An 18,245-nucleotide genomic window follows, 5' to 3' on the forward strand; every position below is an offset into this window, starting at 1 on the left:
AACACAGACCATTACACACAGCAGAGAGTGTGTTTTTTTGATCAATATAATAATGTGGTAGTATAATTTTTGCATGAAATTTGACAAACGCTGAAAATGGGCACCAAACAGTAATTATCAGCAGCATTTATTAAAAAAAAAAAATCTGTAACCAGTATGCCAAAACCCAGTTCAACTGTGTGTGTGTGTGTTCATGAGACTACATGTGTACATACAGCGTGTGTGTGAGTCTGTGTGAGGGCTGGGATACCATCCAGTAATTGGGTACAGCCTTTTAATGTCAGTCAGGGTTTATTAGTGAGAGCGCTCTATGATGCTAGCAAGCTCCCTCTCCTCCTCTCTCCTTTTTCATGTCCTCTCTGTGCACTTTACTTCATTCACCCTACATCGAGTCTGTGATTCGAAACATGTCGATTTATATTCAGGCCATTCTACTGGCCTCTTATTTCACAGTGCACTCCATAGCTTCACTTGTTGTTGACATAATCTCTGTCTCTTCTCTTCAGACTGACATATTGTTGGCCTCATGTTGCCCTCTGTCTGTGAAACCTGATGAGGTGTCTGCCTTTTCCATCTTTATTTCATAGAGAGGAATATTTTTCTGTCCTCTCAAGACTTGTGGAGGCCAGGATTGCTCAAAGAGTTGAACAGCTACTTTTACACTACAGCACCAAACAGGATTATCTGTCTTCCAGGTCCAACTTCAAATGTTTATTTCCCAGGATCAACAGGGCTTTCTTTGTTACACAAATGCTGTAAATAAAAACCAGCAGTAAATAAAAGTCCAGCAGAATGGCCATGTGGAGGACTCCATACCGGACCTCAGGAGAGACCTCACTAAACTGGTATGAAAGTAATGATGTAGAGATGTAGTAGATGTAGAGAATGTACGAAGCATTTTCACTTTATTATACCTTTTAACTATTGTAGCAATATCAATCTGTATGTGTGCTCAGATTTGTAAATGTGTGAACAAATAATCAATAAGATGCATAAGATTTATACACATGTAAAGAAATTTGAAATATGTACTAAAAAAAACATAGATGGTCTTTTATCAATGGCTGGGAAGTTTAAGTAATTTGTTTCAAAAGCTGGAAATACAGAGATTTTTTTCAGTTGCATTTTAGGCACACCCCCAAAAAATGACATATGCATTCTTTTTAGTTAGTTCTGAAAATCTGTGCCAAAAAGAACATTTTTCATATTCCCATACACAGGTAAACATCTTATGCACATCTAGAGATTCTTTACACATTCACAAATCTGAGTGCACATGTACAAATTGAGATACAGTTTCACACATTGGCAAATAATATTTCTACAATATTGGCCCCATACTGACACATTTTAAGTGTTTTATCAACAGTGTAATAAAACAAAAGTATCCAGATGTGGTGACATAGACAAGAAGTCAAATAAACAAGTAGTGAATTGTTCAGTTCATCACAATGATTGCATTAAATTGAAAGTCTGGCACTAAATGGTATACACGATACAGGATATTGTTACTAAGAATGTCTCATTGGCAGCGTATCTGTTCTGCATTCTGCTTGCGGTCAGCGTATGTCATGTTATGGCTCAGCCTGTAGCAAGTAAGGCCTTAAGTCTACCATCTTGTACGGGCTGAATTGCAATATTGATTTTTCTGTCTTTGCAGGCCCACACCGAAATTCATAATAGTCGTAATTAGTTCTAATTTACATATGTTTCACAGCTGATTAGCTCTGTATGAAGAAAATACATGGTAGCCTGGATGACAGGAAGGTTTGGACGGGATTTGTACAGCCTCTCTTGGCTCTGCTCACATCGCTTGCTGACACACTGTCAGTGTGGATATCATTAGCTGAAACTGCTGGCTGCTGTTTTTGACAGCTTGTGTATCCAGATTGCAACAGATCGCAATAAACAAATAACTGGCCCATACCAATCCATTAAGAAATGCCTTGATTGGCTCTGATACTGATCCTGCAGATCTGCCAGGCTGCTGAAATGATGGCTTGGTTGAAAATAATTTGCAAAAAAATTGTTGCTGATTTTTGGTAAGAAAAAAGAAATTAATCTCAACATGGCCCAGTGGTGTGTTTCGAGGATGGCGTCTTAAAGCTGAATAATCATCCATCCAGTATGTCGTAACTTCTCCACATGTCACAATGACCCGATCCCATTCAAAGCATCCTAAACCTCAGCCCTGTCCCATCCTCTTCTCTGGCCCTTGGGCATCACCAGTCACTTGTGTTGTTGGTGGCTGACCCAGCAGCTACCTGCCCAGCAAGGGGTGCAAGCAGGCCCACGTCCGACCCCGTTCTGCTGCTGAAGCTGCTGCCAAAATCAGCACGGCGGCACTAGAAGAAACACTGAGACAGGATCCAGAGGCAGGCCTGGGCCTGGATCACTTTACACTGAAGATTATGTACTTTAGCAAGGGGTCTCCTTCCAAGGGGGGAAAGCTCACTATTATGGTTTCCCATCCAGTATTACTGTGATTTATTTGTGCATTCGCAGGCAGGAATGCGCTACAAAGACAGGATATTCATTATAGCACCCCGAGAAAACCCCACTACCTCCCAAAGTCCCTCACTCAGACAGTGCAGGGGTCCTGAGAGCAGGGCACAGTGTGGATGATGCTTTCCTTAGACGATGCTGCAGTCACTACACATTATGAGCCCATTCACATTACAGAGTTTGGTTGTACCAGTTTGTAGGTAGGGTTTCTACATTTGAGGGAGATTATAAGAAGCTTCAGTATCACCTTTTCAGATGTCCTTGGAAGTGAACCACATATTCTGTTCACCACCTCAGACTTTAGAGATGTAGGATGAACACAGCTGGATGTTAAGATGGTGGGGGAGGAAATGCCACGGGTAAGAGATGAGGGAGGAGGACATTAACAGGAGGAGGAGGATGGTTAAAAGACAGGGATGAAGGTTGTTGTCAGCTGAAAGTTTCCCTCTTGGGACTCTGGTGGGAGGAATACAGGAAGTGGAGCTCAGTGAAGGTCAACGGCCTCTTGACTCGCCAGGACAGGAGAGCGGTCGTGTGTGTGTAAGTGTGAGCGTATGTCTTGTCATTTTGATGGATGCTTCTTACTAATGTGGTTTATACGTGTTACAATTACAGCATGTTGTATTCATCAACCGTGCTGTAATTGATTTATTTGCACAGCAACCCTCACAGTTGCGAATGGTTCAAAAAACTTGGCAGGTCATGTTGTGTATGATGGTGTGATGATGGATTATGCTGAAACACATTAGCATGATGAAACCAACAATAAAACACATGGTCTGCCCTGTCCAATATTTCATATATTCTTGTGGGAGTCAGAATAGTTCATTTCTGATGTGGAGCTTTTTTGTTTTTGTCTTTTCAATGTGTTGCTAATTTGCTGCTGCTCTGGTGGGAGTTTAAGAGATTTTTCAGAAGGTGTTCTATCCATAAGCCCTTTGTTTTTTTAATCCCCAGTGAAAGCACATTTATAGTACTTTACAAATAGGTTAAAGGAATTCACACTTTTTTACCCATTTGTCTTATGAAGCTCCACAAATTCCAACCTGTGACTACTTAAAGAGATTTACATATTGTATGTACTGAAATTTGTTCTCTATTTGTTTTAAGTTTTTTTCCACCAAAAAATTATACAAAACTAGCCTCCACAGTATGTCACCTTCCTCCTAAAGGTGTGAAGGTGTTGCGCAGAGCGACATGCTCAGCTCTTTTAGTGTTGGCGTATAATTGCGTGTGTATGTATTCTTTCTAAGCTTGTGTGAGTATACATATGTGAAGGTGTTAGTGTGGCGAGCGTGAGCACCTCCTCTCTGTTTATTTCCTCTGCCAGCCCACTTCCAGGACCCAGGCCTCAGGGGAAACATCAGAGCTCTGGCCTAACAGAGGAAGCTTTGACTGGAGCACAGGAGGTCTGAATCACTTCCACCAGAGTACAGGTTGACCTGCACTCCTCCTCCCCTACCTCCCACTCCTCTGTTATGCCTCACCTCTCCCCATTCGCCTCATCTTTTCATCGTTTCTCCTCTTATTTTCCCATCCTGACCCCATCTTTAAAAACACCCTTTAACCTTTTTTCCCCTCACTCGTATTTCTTTTTTGTCATTATTCCAGGATTATAGGCATAGTTTGATACAGCTATTGTATGTCAATGTTCAGTTCTCACATTTTAGGTTTTGTTTTTTTCAAATGGAAATTTCTTTTATGAGTGTCTGCTAACTGCTATCATAATATCCCTTGCCTCTTTGTTCCTTCCTGCTGCCTCTGTTCTCTCAGGTAATGACTGCTGAGGTTTCAGTGCTCATGATGATTTTTGGAAATTCAGCATTACAGAGGAGTTGACTGAATAATGCAAGGGAAAGCAACATTTTCCTCCCTCTCTGTCTTTCTCTCACTTCATTACAATGTTGAGCTGTGAAATATTTCTTTGACATTTTGGAAAACATGCGTATTCGCTGAGAGTTGGATGAGAAGATCAATACCACTCATGTCTGTATGCTAAATATGAAGCTACAGCCAGTTAGTGGAACTGATAGACCACCATCTCTTAAACTCACAAATTAACTTATATCTTGGTATAATCTTACAAAAACTGAAGTGTCGTTGGTTTTATGAAAGTTAATGTTACGTGTGACTATTTCTTGGTTGGGCGCAGTAACTTCCTGAGGTCTTGTCAGCGCCATGTGGTTACAGTGGAGACTACAGGAAGTTACTGCGCCTGGCCAAGAAATAGTTCAGTACACAGCCCCCTGTAAAACCGATGTTTGTAACTCGGGTTTTGTACGGATTAAAGAAACAAGATAAAACATGTTAGTGACTTTAAGAGGGCTTGTTTGGCAGATACTTTACCCTTTATGCTAAGCTAAGCTAACCATCTGCTGATGGTACCTCCATATCTTCTTATCTAACTCTCAACAAAACAAAGCAGATAAGTGTATTTCCCAAAATGTCAAACTCTTCCTTTAACCAATTTAAGCCAGTAATTTCTTGGCCAAAATGAAACATAAATAAAATTAATTAAATCATATATGTACAAGCCTCATGATCCTATATTTTGTCTCGAAATTTTTTATTTTTACCATCAGTATCACTTTAAATTCTTTGCATTATCTATTTGAGTACTTTAACTTATCCTTAATTTCTCTCTTTTTATTATTTATGTATTTTTATTATGTACTGCCATGCAAGGAAGGGTGGAACAGGAAGTAGGTTTGGGTTCATAGAAGGCATAGTTGATTGTAATGTCTATACTCCTGACATTGTTGTTTTTACACTGCCCAAAACAATAAAAAGATTATTAAAAAAAGAAAAGAAAAGAAAAGAAAAGAAAATAAGGGGAGTTAGTTGACTGGAAAGGTTATTAAAAGTGTTTGTGTGGGAGAAAGTAGACCTCGTTCTTCCTCCGTTGTTCCTCATTCTTCCATCACACACAAAACCTCAGAATCCGCAGACCAGATTTCCAACTAAACCTGATGATGATGCAGCATCTCACCACTTCATTGTGACACTTTGTAAACTACCCTGCTTGTTTCATCATGCATGATTCCTGGAACCACTGACTAGCTTTTAATGAAACGAAGGCGAATGATTCATTTTCCCACTTCATACCAACTACTGTTGTTTTCGGTCAAAACAGGATGGGTTTGTAAAGACTCTGTCATTATGGGGCAGGAACTTTTATTGTGGAACACGCAGGGTGCAAAATTAACTTTTTTGTCTACCGGCCAAATTTAACCAGCCGCTCAATAGATTACCATTGTTTTTTGGGCTGGTGAGTGAAGCAAATCTACCAGCCACTCAGATATTTGACCAGCATTTGGCTGGTGGCTGTTGCTAATTTTGTGCCCTGGGAACATGTGTACTGTTTTGCTTGTTTCAAGAAGATTAAAAGCAGGATTTCAAGATCTTGTGTGTGTGTCTCAGGGCTGACAAAGCTCTCCCAGCGGTCTCTGGCCTCTGTGACCTCGTCCAGGCTCAGTGTCACTGCAGGAATGTGGCATCTCTGACCCTCTGAGCTGCTTTCTATGACAGACGCACATGTGATCTGCTCTTTCCAAATCTACAGGGATCTGGAGGTTTGGTATCCTACCTGACAGACAACAATGATCGGAGAACATGTGTGCGGAGGAAACGGGGAGGGATGGACAGACGAGCTATGTTTCCAGCTATATTTCTATGCAAACAACTGCAAGTAAATGTTTAAAATGTTGCCATAAATAAAATTTATTTTCCATCAGCTTGGTTGAAGTGAATCCATGGTTTCTTGATCACTAAAACAGAGCTCCATAAAGAAAAAACATCTACCTTATAAGCCAGGTATTGAACAGTATTGATCTGTCATGTCAAGCTATACATATTTCTTCCTGTGTAGCACAGGAATATTCTACAGATGGCATTTCAAGGTCTGTAATGTTTCAAACCAAGAATGTCTTTGTTACCAGATGTTGATGCCGCCTGCCCACACTGTGAAAGTATTTGGGAAACCACAGGAAATATCATAATATTACTATTTATCAGACCAATGTGTTTCCATCATTATTCATTGTATAATTTTTTGGCATCAAACATTGGCAAAAAATAAGTGGATGAAAAACCAGAATTGGCCTGGCAGAATGTACTCTATCACATCACTATTTGTGTGTGACACAGAATGAAGCTGACATCCCTCTCCCACCCTTTGTTGATACCAATAAAATACACTTAAGCTTAATCAATTAATTAAATAAATGGCAGCATAGCCAGAGAGAAACAAAAGTGACTGTCGGTCTGTCACAGAGATAAGGGAAAGAGGGTTAACAGGGACCAAAGTGGGATGTGTAAGAGCCAGATATGGGTGAGTGAAAGCAGCTAAGCAGTGAGGTCAAGCTAACGAAAGGTCTCTCAAAATTATGTGTCTGGTTGCGTTTTCATGCCAGACAGGAAAACTGTTTTAAGGAGGATCATTTACCAAAAATCTCACCAGAGAATGTCACTGAAGCTCAAAGTTATGGACTGATAAGACCAAGAAGGTCTTCCAAGTCTTCTAAAAGGCCTTGTGACTGCCTTGATTTTGGAAAATCCTTGGGATATTGCAAGATTTATAACTGTTTTCAGTTGTAACTCCCCAAGCTGTTACACTCCGCACCTCCATTATTCTCTATTTTCAATCTTGTTTCATGAGACAAACCTTCATGCATCTAGGCACATGCACCCCGCCGGGCTTCTTGACATCAAACAATAGTACAACAACAATGTCGTTCCAGTCTGTTATCAATTGGCTGGTGATTTGTTTTGTTGAGGTATTGACAATGACAGTGCAGCAATAAAAAGGCCCAAAAGAGCTAATCTGGAGCAGATTTTACGCAAAACAGAGAAGAAAGAAAAACAGCTATTGTGCTTGTCCAGAGGGCCATTCAGGTGCGCACTAATCAGAAAAAGATGGAAGGTGATGACTGGAGTTTTTGGGGAGGTCCGACGGGTCTACAGCTCGACAAAGACAATTATACCTCCATTAAACACAGGAAGCGTAACTCAAAGGGCCTCGTAAAAGATTTCTCTGAGAAAATGAAGACGGAGGACAGCGTTAAGTGCTTCTCAGTGTAATGAAACAGCACTCAAAAGTGGTATAGCTGCTGAAAGAATCTTGTGTCAACTCCAAGTGTGAGAAAAATGAACAGGTTACAGTTCCCACAGCTTCAGGTTTGTTGATCACCGTCCAAAGTACACAGAGAGAAAACGCCAAAGGGAAAAAGAGAGTGATAGTTTGAATAGGATGCCCCTGCGGATTTCTGGATGCAATGCAAACAATCCGTATGCGGATCGCGTTCAGTCTGAACGTGCTGCCCTTATGTGTGAGCCGGCTATTTCTTTCTACTTGGCGATAGCAGAGGTTTCACCACGTATTTTAACGTTTCGAGCTCACAAGCTGCTTGAGAGGGCAAGGAATTAGTTTGTTGTCTGTGTCAGTGATGAGGACTGAGCTGAAGACAGAGCTGTCAGTGCCTCAGTAAAGTCCTCTCTGCATGATAAACAGTAGACTGCTGGAAGAGGGAATTCAATCACCAGAACACACACACACACACACACGCAATACACACAATATGTGCATATTGTATATGTACGCACATACATTTATATTTATCAAATGTCATCGCACTCAATACCACCAGACATCTACAAAGTTGGGCTGCACTTATCCACTGTTTTGTACACACACATTTACAAGCATAAAGGATGATCTCATTTATGTGCACCTGTGCTCACACACATGCAGACAGACACACACATAAAAATGTGGAAGTATTCAGTCCAGACATCTACCAAGCATAACAGCATACACATGGACCCATGCACAAACATACTCACATACTCCCTCACATATGTCCAAACACACAACACACACCGATGGAGGCATCTGGTCCTTGTTGCCTGTTTCAGACCAAAATCAAATCACCTCTTTCCATTCTTCAGTGAGAAGTTTCCTGCTGTTTGACATGACTGGTTTTAGTACCTAATTACACCGTTTACTGTTTGTCCGTTTTTGTATTAATCCTATGACTGGAGGACAAGCCTACCAGGTCTGCTGATGAAATGTAAGGTGCATGGATTATATTATCATTGAGCGATGATAACTTTGTGTGCTAACAGCACATTTTTCAGAAAGGGAGAGAAAAATACACCAGGGTTTTAACAATCCATAAGGACTGTAAGGGATGATGAAATTCACTCAACACATGAAAGTGCACATTTTCAATTCAAGACAAAAAAGCTACAACATGATAATTGCGGTGGGAGGTTTCTTTTTTTTCAGCGACAGCAGCGATATAATGGCTTGTTTTATGGCTTGTAAGAGGGGGACCTCTGACTGCAGATCCCAGCAGGCCCTGAGCGTTAAACCCTGCAGTGTTGGAGCCACACACCAACATACAGCACATGGAAGTGAGAGAATGTTAAAATACACACACACATGCCTGCTTCTCATCACCTGCTATAGAAAGCAGCCTGCTGTCTTTACAACCAGACACAGATGAACAGCACTTCAATGATGTGATACATTCTGTCAGTTCCGCTCCCTCTCTCTGCATCTGTCTCTCAGCACAGTAATAAAGAGATGCAGACCGTTAAGCCTTGTTTATACTCGCGTGAGACATCGTGGTGCGGACCTCCACAGATGGCGCATGAGCTATTAGCATGCACAAAGGCGTTAATGCTCAACGCGTTGTTTGTTGCAGTATTCTCCGAAACACCAGGGGGTGTACAAACAAAATGTTCTGTGTTACGTATAAGTGTTACAAAAACGACTGGCAGTTCGGTTTCTGGCGTGTTGAAGGCAAGTTCATTGCGGTTGGAAAAATAAGACTAGCTGGCAGTGGGTTGTGTGCGGGGCTTACCTCCGGTCAGCAACAGCAGCTAGCTCCAACCAGGAGCTCCCCACGAGTGGCAAGTTCAAGTTTTTTTCGTTGGTGGTGGTTGGTCCCAAAATTAAACAAAGCTGGGGGTAGTCGTAGTTGGCTTGCAGATTACATGGCTAAGGACAAAAAGTTATTCTGGTGTCGAGTCTCATTCTCACAGCTGTTCAGTGTCAAAATCACTACTGGATGCTGTTATCCAGAAGCCTTATCACACCTGGGCCACTGGGTTAATTGATAAGCCCTGCCCACTACCAGCCAGCCAAAAAGCCAGAAGGAACTACTAATGATTACTTAAGAGCGTACTGCTCAACCTAACAATAAGCAAGAAGTCAACAAGTGTTACCAGAAAAACATCATTATCCTAAGGGCTTTCAAGGTCCCATCTGAGTACAGTTCTTAGATTCTGAGCTTCGAAATGTGACATGCAACTTAAATATACAAACAAATATTGTGCTTTTTAAATATATCAACTCACTAGTATAATTCCACATTCAAATGGTCATGAATATTTAAAGAACTTGATTTTGACAAAAAAAAAAAAAAAAGAGTTGGATAGAACCTCATGATTTAAAACTCACATAGTACATCGGTAGCCCTATATGAAGGACACTGGAGTCAATTCTCATTTATATGCTACTTTAACTTGCTACTGTACAAATATGCCAATGAAATAATGTTGTGTAATAATTCTTCATTTCGCTGGACACAGTCATTAGGAAAGGCTGTTTGAACTAGTGAGGTGTTTTTTTTTTTGTTTGTGAAATAAGCCACACACAAACATTGTAAATACAAAAGTGTTTATTTAAAAACACACACATATTTGTATTGTTTCCACACATGTAAATCAAAAATAATAACAAAACTATGTACAAAAGAGCAGCTTTATACCATTGGGAAGTCCCTCTCAGCAGTGTGTGCTTAGTTACAAATCAGAGGCACATGACAACTTGTGGGGCTTTCGCACTCGACACGAAAGATGCGATGACAGCATTTTTGGCACTCGCACCATCACGCCAGGTATACTGCGTCGAGCATAAATCTAGCTTTAGCTGTCCACTTCATTGCCACAAATATATGGTAACCAGTATGGTACAAGAACTTAAATACAACTAAAACAAGAATAATTAAAGGGTACGTTTGCACTCAACTTTTTTGTCTTTTATCATTTGTCTTTCTGTGAGTATAAATACAGAATTAGCCCCTTTACCAACAGACATTATATTACTTACTGCTAACTGTAGCTGGCTAGTGGTAGCCATCTTTATTGGATGCTACATCAACAGGTTCACTGCCCAGAGTAGCAATAATGTTAGCTTACATAAAGTTGCTCTCAGCTTGTGTTCAGAAGTAGTTGGGTAGGGATTTGACTTTCAAAACTCTGTTATGTAATTGTTTAACACTGTTCATGTTTTTTTTGGCACAGGTGTACCTAATAAAGTAGCCAGTGAGTGTATTTGTGCCTTTTCTCGCTCTTGTCTGTCTGAACATGCCTCCCCGATTTCCCACAAGGTAGCTATTCAGACTAAACAGCACTGCTGCATTAAAGGAAATTTACTGTGTGTTTGTGTGTGTGGAGCACATAATCTGTATTTTATACTACGACCACGAAACATTTGCAGTGAATGCAAATATACTAACATATTTATAAAACAGCTGATGTCTCTGATTTAAAGAGGAAAACAAAAAGGTAGAGTGGAAAAGAAGACAGAGACAGAGTTATAGACATAGGAGGAAGAGTGAAGGTGAGTCATAGAACAAATGAGAGAGAGAGAGAGAGAGACAGCATGTACGGACTGGAAAGAGATGGAAAAACAAGTGAAAACAGGAGACAGCAATGTAAAACTCCAGGGAGGAGGAGGGAAAAGGCAAAGGAAAAGCAAAAGCGAGAGGGCGCAGAAAGGATGGAGATGTGTGGGGATGAGAGACGGTAGAGATAATAGAGAAAGTGACAGTAATGGAAAATATGACAGTAATGCATGCAGAAAGAATGAGAGGAAATAGTTTGAGTGAATGTCATGTCAGTGTCTACAGAGTGGAGCTGCTGAACGTCTGATCCACCGACAGTTAGTGGAACCTCTGTCAGCATCCCACCACATGTACTCATCGAGGTGGGGAGCCAATTACAGGAGGGAGAGAGAAAAACACTCAGCAACTTCCCTCCCTGCTCTGATTTCCCCTTCTTGCTCTTTTTATAGTCCTTTACATGGTTTTCCAGGCAAATCCCCCACTGAGGAGAGCGTTCGGCCTGCCAGGGTGCAGCTTTATTTCATTTGGATCAAAAAATACCTTCGCTTCCAAATCCCCCCAACTCCCCCCCCTTACTTTACTTTCTTTCCTTGTCTCCATCTGCCACCTTCCTGTCCCTCTCACTGCTATGTATATTTTTCATTTATTGTACTGTTTTTTATTTACATATATATATATATATATATATATATATATATATATATATATATAGTGATTTAATATGCTCAATGATCCTGATCTGCTCTGGCCCATTTGCGATGATCAGTATGAAATGTAAAACATGGATCATTGAGCACAAAAGTGCATCAGATGGAATTATTTTAAGTTTTCCATAGTCCTATTATAAGAACTATTTAATTTATATTTTTACAAAGAATATATCAAACAAATATCTTTGCATCTCCCCTGCACAAGTCTGAAACTTAAGTGAACCCACATGAGCGGCACCCCAATGCTGAGAAACTGCAGATGCAGTAGATGGATTTGTTTTTTTGACAACTTTGCCATAGCGCAGAAGCAAGTTCTCTTTTTATTCATCTCTCCTGCTGTTATTCCACTTTCTGTAGTTCTTTGTGTTCAAAGTGTTAGATTACAATCAGAGAAACATGCATCTGAGTAGATTCAGCTTTTCCATTTGGGAATGACAGGCATTCATTGTTGAATAAGAACCCCATACAGCAGCTTACCACATCATGTTTTTCTTCACTTACTGGGATGCTATGTATGTCTCTGGCTTTGTCTTTATCTTTTCTGTTTACTCTTTAAATGTCTTGCTAGTCTCAATGACTGTCTTGTCAGTGTTTGCTTAGCTGGACAACTCATTACCTCAGTTTATTCTTTATCTAATCTGCTGTGTTGCTGCATGTCTCTGAGCTGATGATGATTTTGTGGTCTTTTTTATGCACTTTATGCTGCATGAGAACAGCTCTCAGTAGGCTTGTTTTTTCACATAAGTTTTCAACTTAGTGATGCATCACTACTACTCAACTTAGTGATGCATCACTAACACTGGGGTTTCACAAGGATGTGTGGTGTGTGAGTGTGTTTATGGTGGGAAGCTTAGCAGCTTTTAAAGTATTTGCAGAGACCAGGCAGAGTTGAGGTGAAAGCCAAGTCTCATTCCATAAATCCAGCAGGAAACAAAGGAGATGAGAGGGAGCTTAAGACTTAGAGATAACCCTGTTTTATCTGTTGCCCTGCAATGAAGGTGTCAAAGAGCAATGTTCACATGTTCTCACACATATGCATCACATACACCAGACATACAGGGATCTTAGCCATCGATCCTGCTATCCTCACTCACATATGTCAGTAGGTTCATCAATCATCATGTCAATGACATGACAACAAATAAGTTAGTGTGTTTGTTATTCAGTCATCCAGTCTGAAAGAGTTTTGAAGTCAGGATGTCATTCACCCTGCAGCAGACTCTGTGTCTCCCAGCTCAGTGTTATTTCAGAGGTTTAACAGCTGAAATTCTACACATCCTCATCTCTCAGAGGGACCATGACACCAGAGATGCTCCCTTGTGTGGCCTCATCCTACCACATCCCAGAGCAGTCCAAAGAGGTGGAATTAACAGCACAAGTAGAGGATGCTGGTGTTCAGGTCAAACTAAAATGATAATTTCTGACAATGACTAAAAACTACATTTCATTATTAAGAATGTGTGTTTGTCAAATAAGTAAAAAAAAAAAGACAAGATAAACTTCTCACCATCAACCTGACTGACCTTATCTGGTTAGCACAAAGCTCTAACAGCTTCTGTAATTATGCGCACTTCAAAACAACACATGGCATGTATGACACAGATTGTTTATTCCATTTGACCTGACCTCAACCCCAGCATTAATACTCAGGCTACTAGATGGAGGCCTGGTTTCTGTCTCTCCAGAGCAAAACAGATAGAACTAGAAAGATGAAGATGGAGTCCAGGCCCGGAACTAAGTCAGTCTCAGTCGAGTTTCAGTAATGAACACTTTCAATGTTGCTGGGTGATACACAGGACAACTGTGCGTGGGTGGTGGGGGTTGAATTTGTACTAGGTGCTTGAGAATGAATCAGTCTCTCTTATAAATTACTTTGAGAGTTTCCATCCATGGGAAAAAGGTCTGTAATATTGTCACCTCTTTCTTAATGACCAAAAAACAAAAAGAAAAATACAGAACTTTTGCTTGTTCAAATTATACTACAAACATGCGCTGTGGCATGACCTTCATTACCACTGGTGTCTGCTCTACAGACATTTAGGCATGGCTTGTACAACAAGCAAAGGCTTTAGGTCTTAAGAGAAGAGATAAGACAAGTGATGCATGGTCATCAGCAAACAAACAGCTAACTTTAAATAAACCTTTTAAGAAGGAATTCAGATTGCATAAAACACCAAGCAAAGTCCAAAGCTGTGGCCCACGAACTCATCCCACTACTTAGTGAAACGAGAAAATCCAGACTCAAAAAGGAAGTGCAAAATGGAAGCTTATGTGGTGATGACTTCATATTTCTGGGTACACAAAACACAAAATGAGTTTGCAACTAAGAGTTTTCAAGCTTCAGATTGGCCGAGTTGTATGCTTAAAATGAGATTTCATAAGATACTTAAATGGCATAAATGAAACACGGGATGTATTGACGACCGTACATTTCAAATCATCAATGCAGAATGTGAGAGACACACCTGGCCACACTGCTAAAAATATGAATGAAATAAATCTCTTTTTGTTTATTGTTGTTTGTTATTTATTTCTGTTACTTTTTGCAATAAAAGTTTGTACACTTGAAAATTTGCAAAGGCGTCACCACAGAAATGTAGGTTTGCCTGAGACGACCACTTCAGGGTAAGAGGAGTTTGGATTGTTCTGGTTGAAGAGTGTTTTTGCTTTACTTTGGCTTCTACAAAAACATTCTATTTTTTATGTGGAAAATGTGTGGGCATTCTTCCAGTTTGCCATTTGTTGCAGAATTATTGCAGTTTTAGGGTATAATTACAAGATCTTGAAGAGCATGGTTTAATCACACAAGCATGGTGGAGATGAGAGGTTTGACTCTTTTTTACTAACTCACGTTTTTCAAATCAAGTCACTCACTAAAGAAATTCAGGTTTTCAAGTCACTGAGTCAGTCAGTAAATGCTAACATCAGCATGCTAACATGCTCATAATGACAATGCCAGCATGCTAATGTTGAGCAGTTAGAATGTTTATCATGTTAACTGTCTTAGTTTATCATGCTAGCATTTGCTAATTAGCCCTAAATACAAATACAAGCCAAAACACTGTCTTTAGTTTTACAGGTATTCAGTCAGGAAACAAAGAGTTAAGGGGTCACCAAAGCTACTACAACTCATCCTGTGGAGACCATTAATGTCTGTACCAAATTTCATAGCAATCCATCCAACAGTTATCCAGACATTACACATAAAAACCACAAATGCCAAACTCATGGTGTCATTGTAGTATAAAACCAGGTCGTTGGGAGTCATTGTCTGAAAACCATCGATGACTGTACAAATTTTTGTTCTAATCTATCCTCTATATGTTGAGATATTTTACTGCATAAGTGAAATCTTACCTGGTGATGGGTGAAAAGTTAGGGGATCATCATCCTCTGGTACATATAAATGTGTGTATCAAATTTTATGACCCTCCACTCGATAGTTGTTGAGGTATTTCCTCCTAGACGAAAGTGATTGATCAACCGACATCCCCTTCCCTAGAGCAACATTGTTCTAGGGAAAACTATCTTGGGTGGATCATTTTTGTAATAAAATGGATTTTCTGGACACATGTGTATTGTTTCAAACAATGGAAATCACATGAGGACACTCGTCCAAACTGCATTTTGGCAACAGAAAGAGGAAACTGAATGCAGCTACAGTTTATCTGATGTGGACACAATCCACATGAGACGCATGTGAATGCCAGGTGTAAAGGGGCCTTCCTGCCTTCCGACCTACAGTCGGCACGCTATTACATGTTCAGAGGCAAACCCTGCATGAGTAGTATAATGAGTCAAGACAGGAAGTGGTTGTGGTTATAATCTATGGTTGAATTCAACTAAACCTCATTTCTACATGGGTTAGCAGTAGGATTTTGGATGCAGTGGAAAATAGATTTGGTTTGCTGTTCATCCATTTCAACAATGTCTGGTGATGACGGTAAAGATGTAGTTAAGTCAAGCACAGCTACATTTGTGACTATATCTGTGGACTGAAGTGAAGGTTTTCAAACAAATAAAACAGATGGATAGTAAATTCGAAAGCAAAAATGCATGAAAGGGGCCAACAGTGTAATGATATCAGAGACCCCCGCAAAGGCGCTTCAGAGAAGAATATTCAGCCAAAAAGACCAAAAGATTGTGTGACTCAGCCTTGAGATATTCTTGCAGGCACAGTCCAGAAACTGAGTTGCACTGTTTTCATCTGACCACATGCACTGCAATTCATTGTACTCCAGACATGTGTTTGTGGAGGAGTGTAAGGAGGAGAAAGTAAAATGGAAGAATTACAGCTGGACTATTTTCATTATCGATTAATCTGCTGATTATTTTCCTGCTTTATCGATAAACCATTTGGTCTATAAAATGACAAAATAAAATGAAAGTATAGTTCCCGCTTTACTACTTAATTTGTCTTAAAACACCATAACATATTTCTTTAGTCATTTAATATTGATATGATTTCCAGCAAAAGAAATAAAGAGTGAGTATCTAAATATTTAAGGAGAGGACTCTCCATTAAATTAAAGGATAGGTTTACAATTTTCCAAGTCTGTCTTAAAACAATATTCAGGTGCCCAAATGAGCATTGACATAGGTTTTTCATTCCTCCTGTTCATACAGGCCATTAGAGGATCCCTTCATAAATGTAAGTGATGGGGCCAAAATCCACAGACCTCCTTCTGTGCAAAATGTATTTAAAAGGTGATCTGAAGCTAATATGATCCTTCAGCCATCCAAATTAGACAAATCAAGAAGGTATCTTTCAACATTACAGTTTTTTTGTGCCAAAGTCTCTCTTTTTGTTACTATACTTCCAAGACAGACTTGAAAACATGTGAACCCATCCTTTAAATATTTTGTTTGCATAGCTGGCAAACTCTTCTGTTTTCTTGTGTTCAGAGGCTGTTTGAGTTGTTTCCCCTCTCTGGATATCCCACATACTCAAATGTAGTTGTTGGGATGGCACTGATTATTGGTTTTTGACCTGTTTACTGAAAATTCAAACATGATTTTGCTTGGCAGAGGTACTGAACATCAGAGATACAGTTTCAGTCTCAATGTGTGGTTCTGTGACCCGTTCAGGTGAAGGAAACCAGCATACTAACCTACTTTTTAGCTCCAGACATTTCTCATTTCACTTTCTCCCATGACGTAAAACAAAAAAATGTATTCTGTGCAAATGGAAAAAGTACAAAAGCTCACTTCCTCACAATATGCGCTAAAATCACTTTGTACAGGTACCCTCCACTCTGTCCTTCTGTGAGATGATACTGGAGATGATCACTGCGCATGAACAATGGAATACAAAACTCTAATGATCACATTGAACAAGATGGATCATTGTAGCAATAAAAGTAGCAGAAAGTATGGAAATAATAAACATTAGTCATCTCAATGACAATTATCATCATCACTCACTGAGATCAGAGCCTGAGCTCACGTACTGTAGCGTGATGTTATGGGTGTTATCTGCTGCAGTAATGAGCCATGCAGGGTATTTAAACTAGAACAACATGCCAATCAAGAGAAAGGATGGTTTCTAGTTTAGTGAAGCCAATCAGTCCTGTCAGAATAGGACCCAACAGCTGAGAGTGTTTAGAGAGTACGCTTCAGAGAGGAGCAGAAAATTAACTCTCATCATCTAAAAACCTGCTATAACTGCCAGCACAGACAATACAGACACAATTTATATGGACTCATACATAAACATGCAAGCTCACACACACTCACATCACTCAGAATCTGGGTACGAACCATGTATATTTGGCTTGGCACGGCTGAAATCTGACCTCCAGCAAAGACAGAAAAAGAACACGAAATGGGCAGAACAATAGAAATGTAGAAATCGAGCTGATTCACCCTCATCGCTGTGAAAACCACAGATGAGGGGCCGGCTGGTCTTTGTTTGGATGGTGAGAGCAGCAAGGGTTTACTTCTGCACAACACCACAAAACCCCTCTGAGACAGAGACATTACATTTTGATTTTTGGCATTTAGCAAACACTGTCAATCCACAGCAAAACACAATCAGTGACGAAGATGATGGGGAGAACGAGAAGATCAGCAACATTATAAGCATTCTAATTCAATGAATGGTGGATTCTGATCACAGTGGCCTGATAAAACTTTGTAAATTTAAGTATTTTCTAAATTAAAAGTTTCTGAAATATAGTCAAGCTTTCTAAAACATTAGATGATCCATCATGAGTTTTCTCACTGAGTCAAGAAAGCACTCATGCTAACTGCAACCATAATTTAAGCACCATAAGTACCATAATTTGCTTCACTGTTTTGATAGCAACTAAGCCCACTTTCTTTAAGAAGGTGTGAGTTTTTCCAAATGGTTAACATGTCATCTTGAATCAAAATTATAAATATTACTTCTTCCCAG

At 39.9% G+C, this 18,245-nt stretch overlaps 1 protein-coding gene across 2 annotated transcripts in view; it reads right to left on the bottom strand.

Moving 5' to 3' along the window:
* LOC137186570 (collagen and calcium-binding EGF domain-containing protein 1-like) overlaps positions 1 to 18,245 on the bottom strand; it is a 39,456-nt gene that overhangs the window by 15,803 nt on the left and 5,408 nt on the right. The window contains exon 1 of one of the 2 annotated variants that reach the window (XM_067595617.1): positions 9,372 to 9,599. The exons of the other annotated variant lie outside the window; for it this stretch is intronic. The gene's annotated coding sequence lies outside the window, so the exon portion shown is untranslated. Of the gene's footprint in view, positions 1 to 9,371; positions 9,600 to 18,245 lie in introns of those variants that run through there. 2 annotated transcript variants of the gene reach the window in all.

The sequence above is a fragment of the Thunnus thynnus genome, chromosome 1 (genome assembly GCF_963924715.1).
Source record: "Thunnus thynnus chromosome 1, fThuThy2.1, whole genome shotgun sequence".
In the NCBI taxonomy this organism is placed as follows: Eukaryota; Metazoa; Chordata; class Actinopteri; order Scombriformes; family Scombridae; genus Thunnus; species Thunnus thynnus.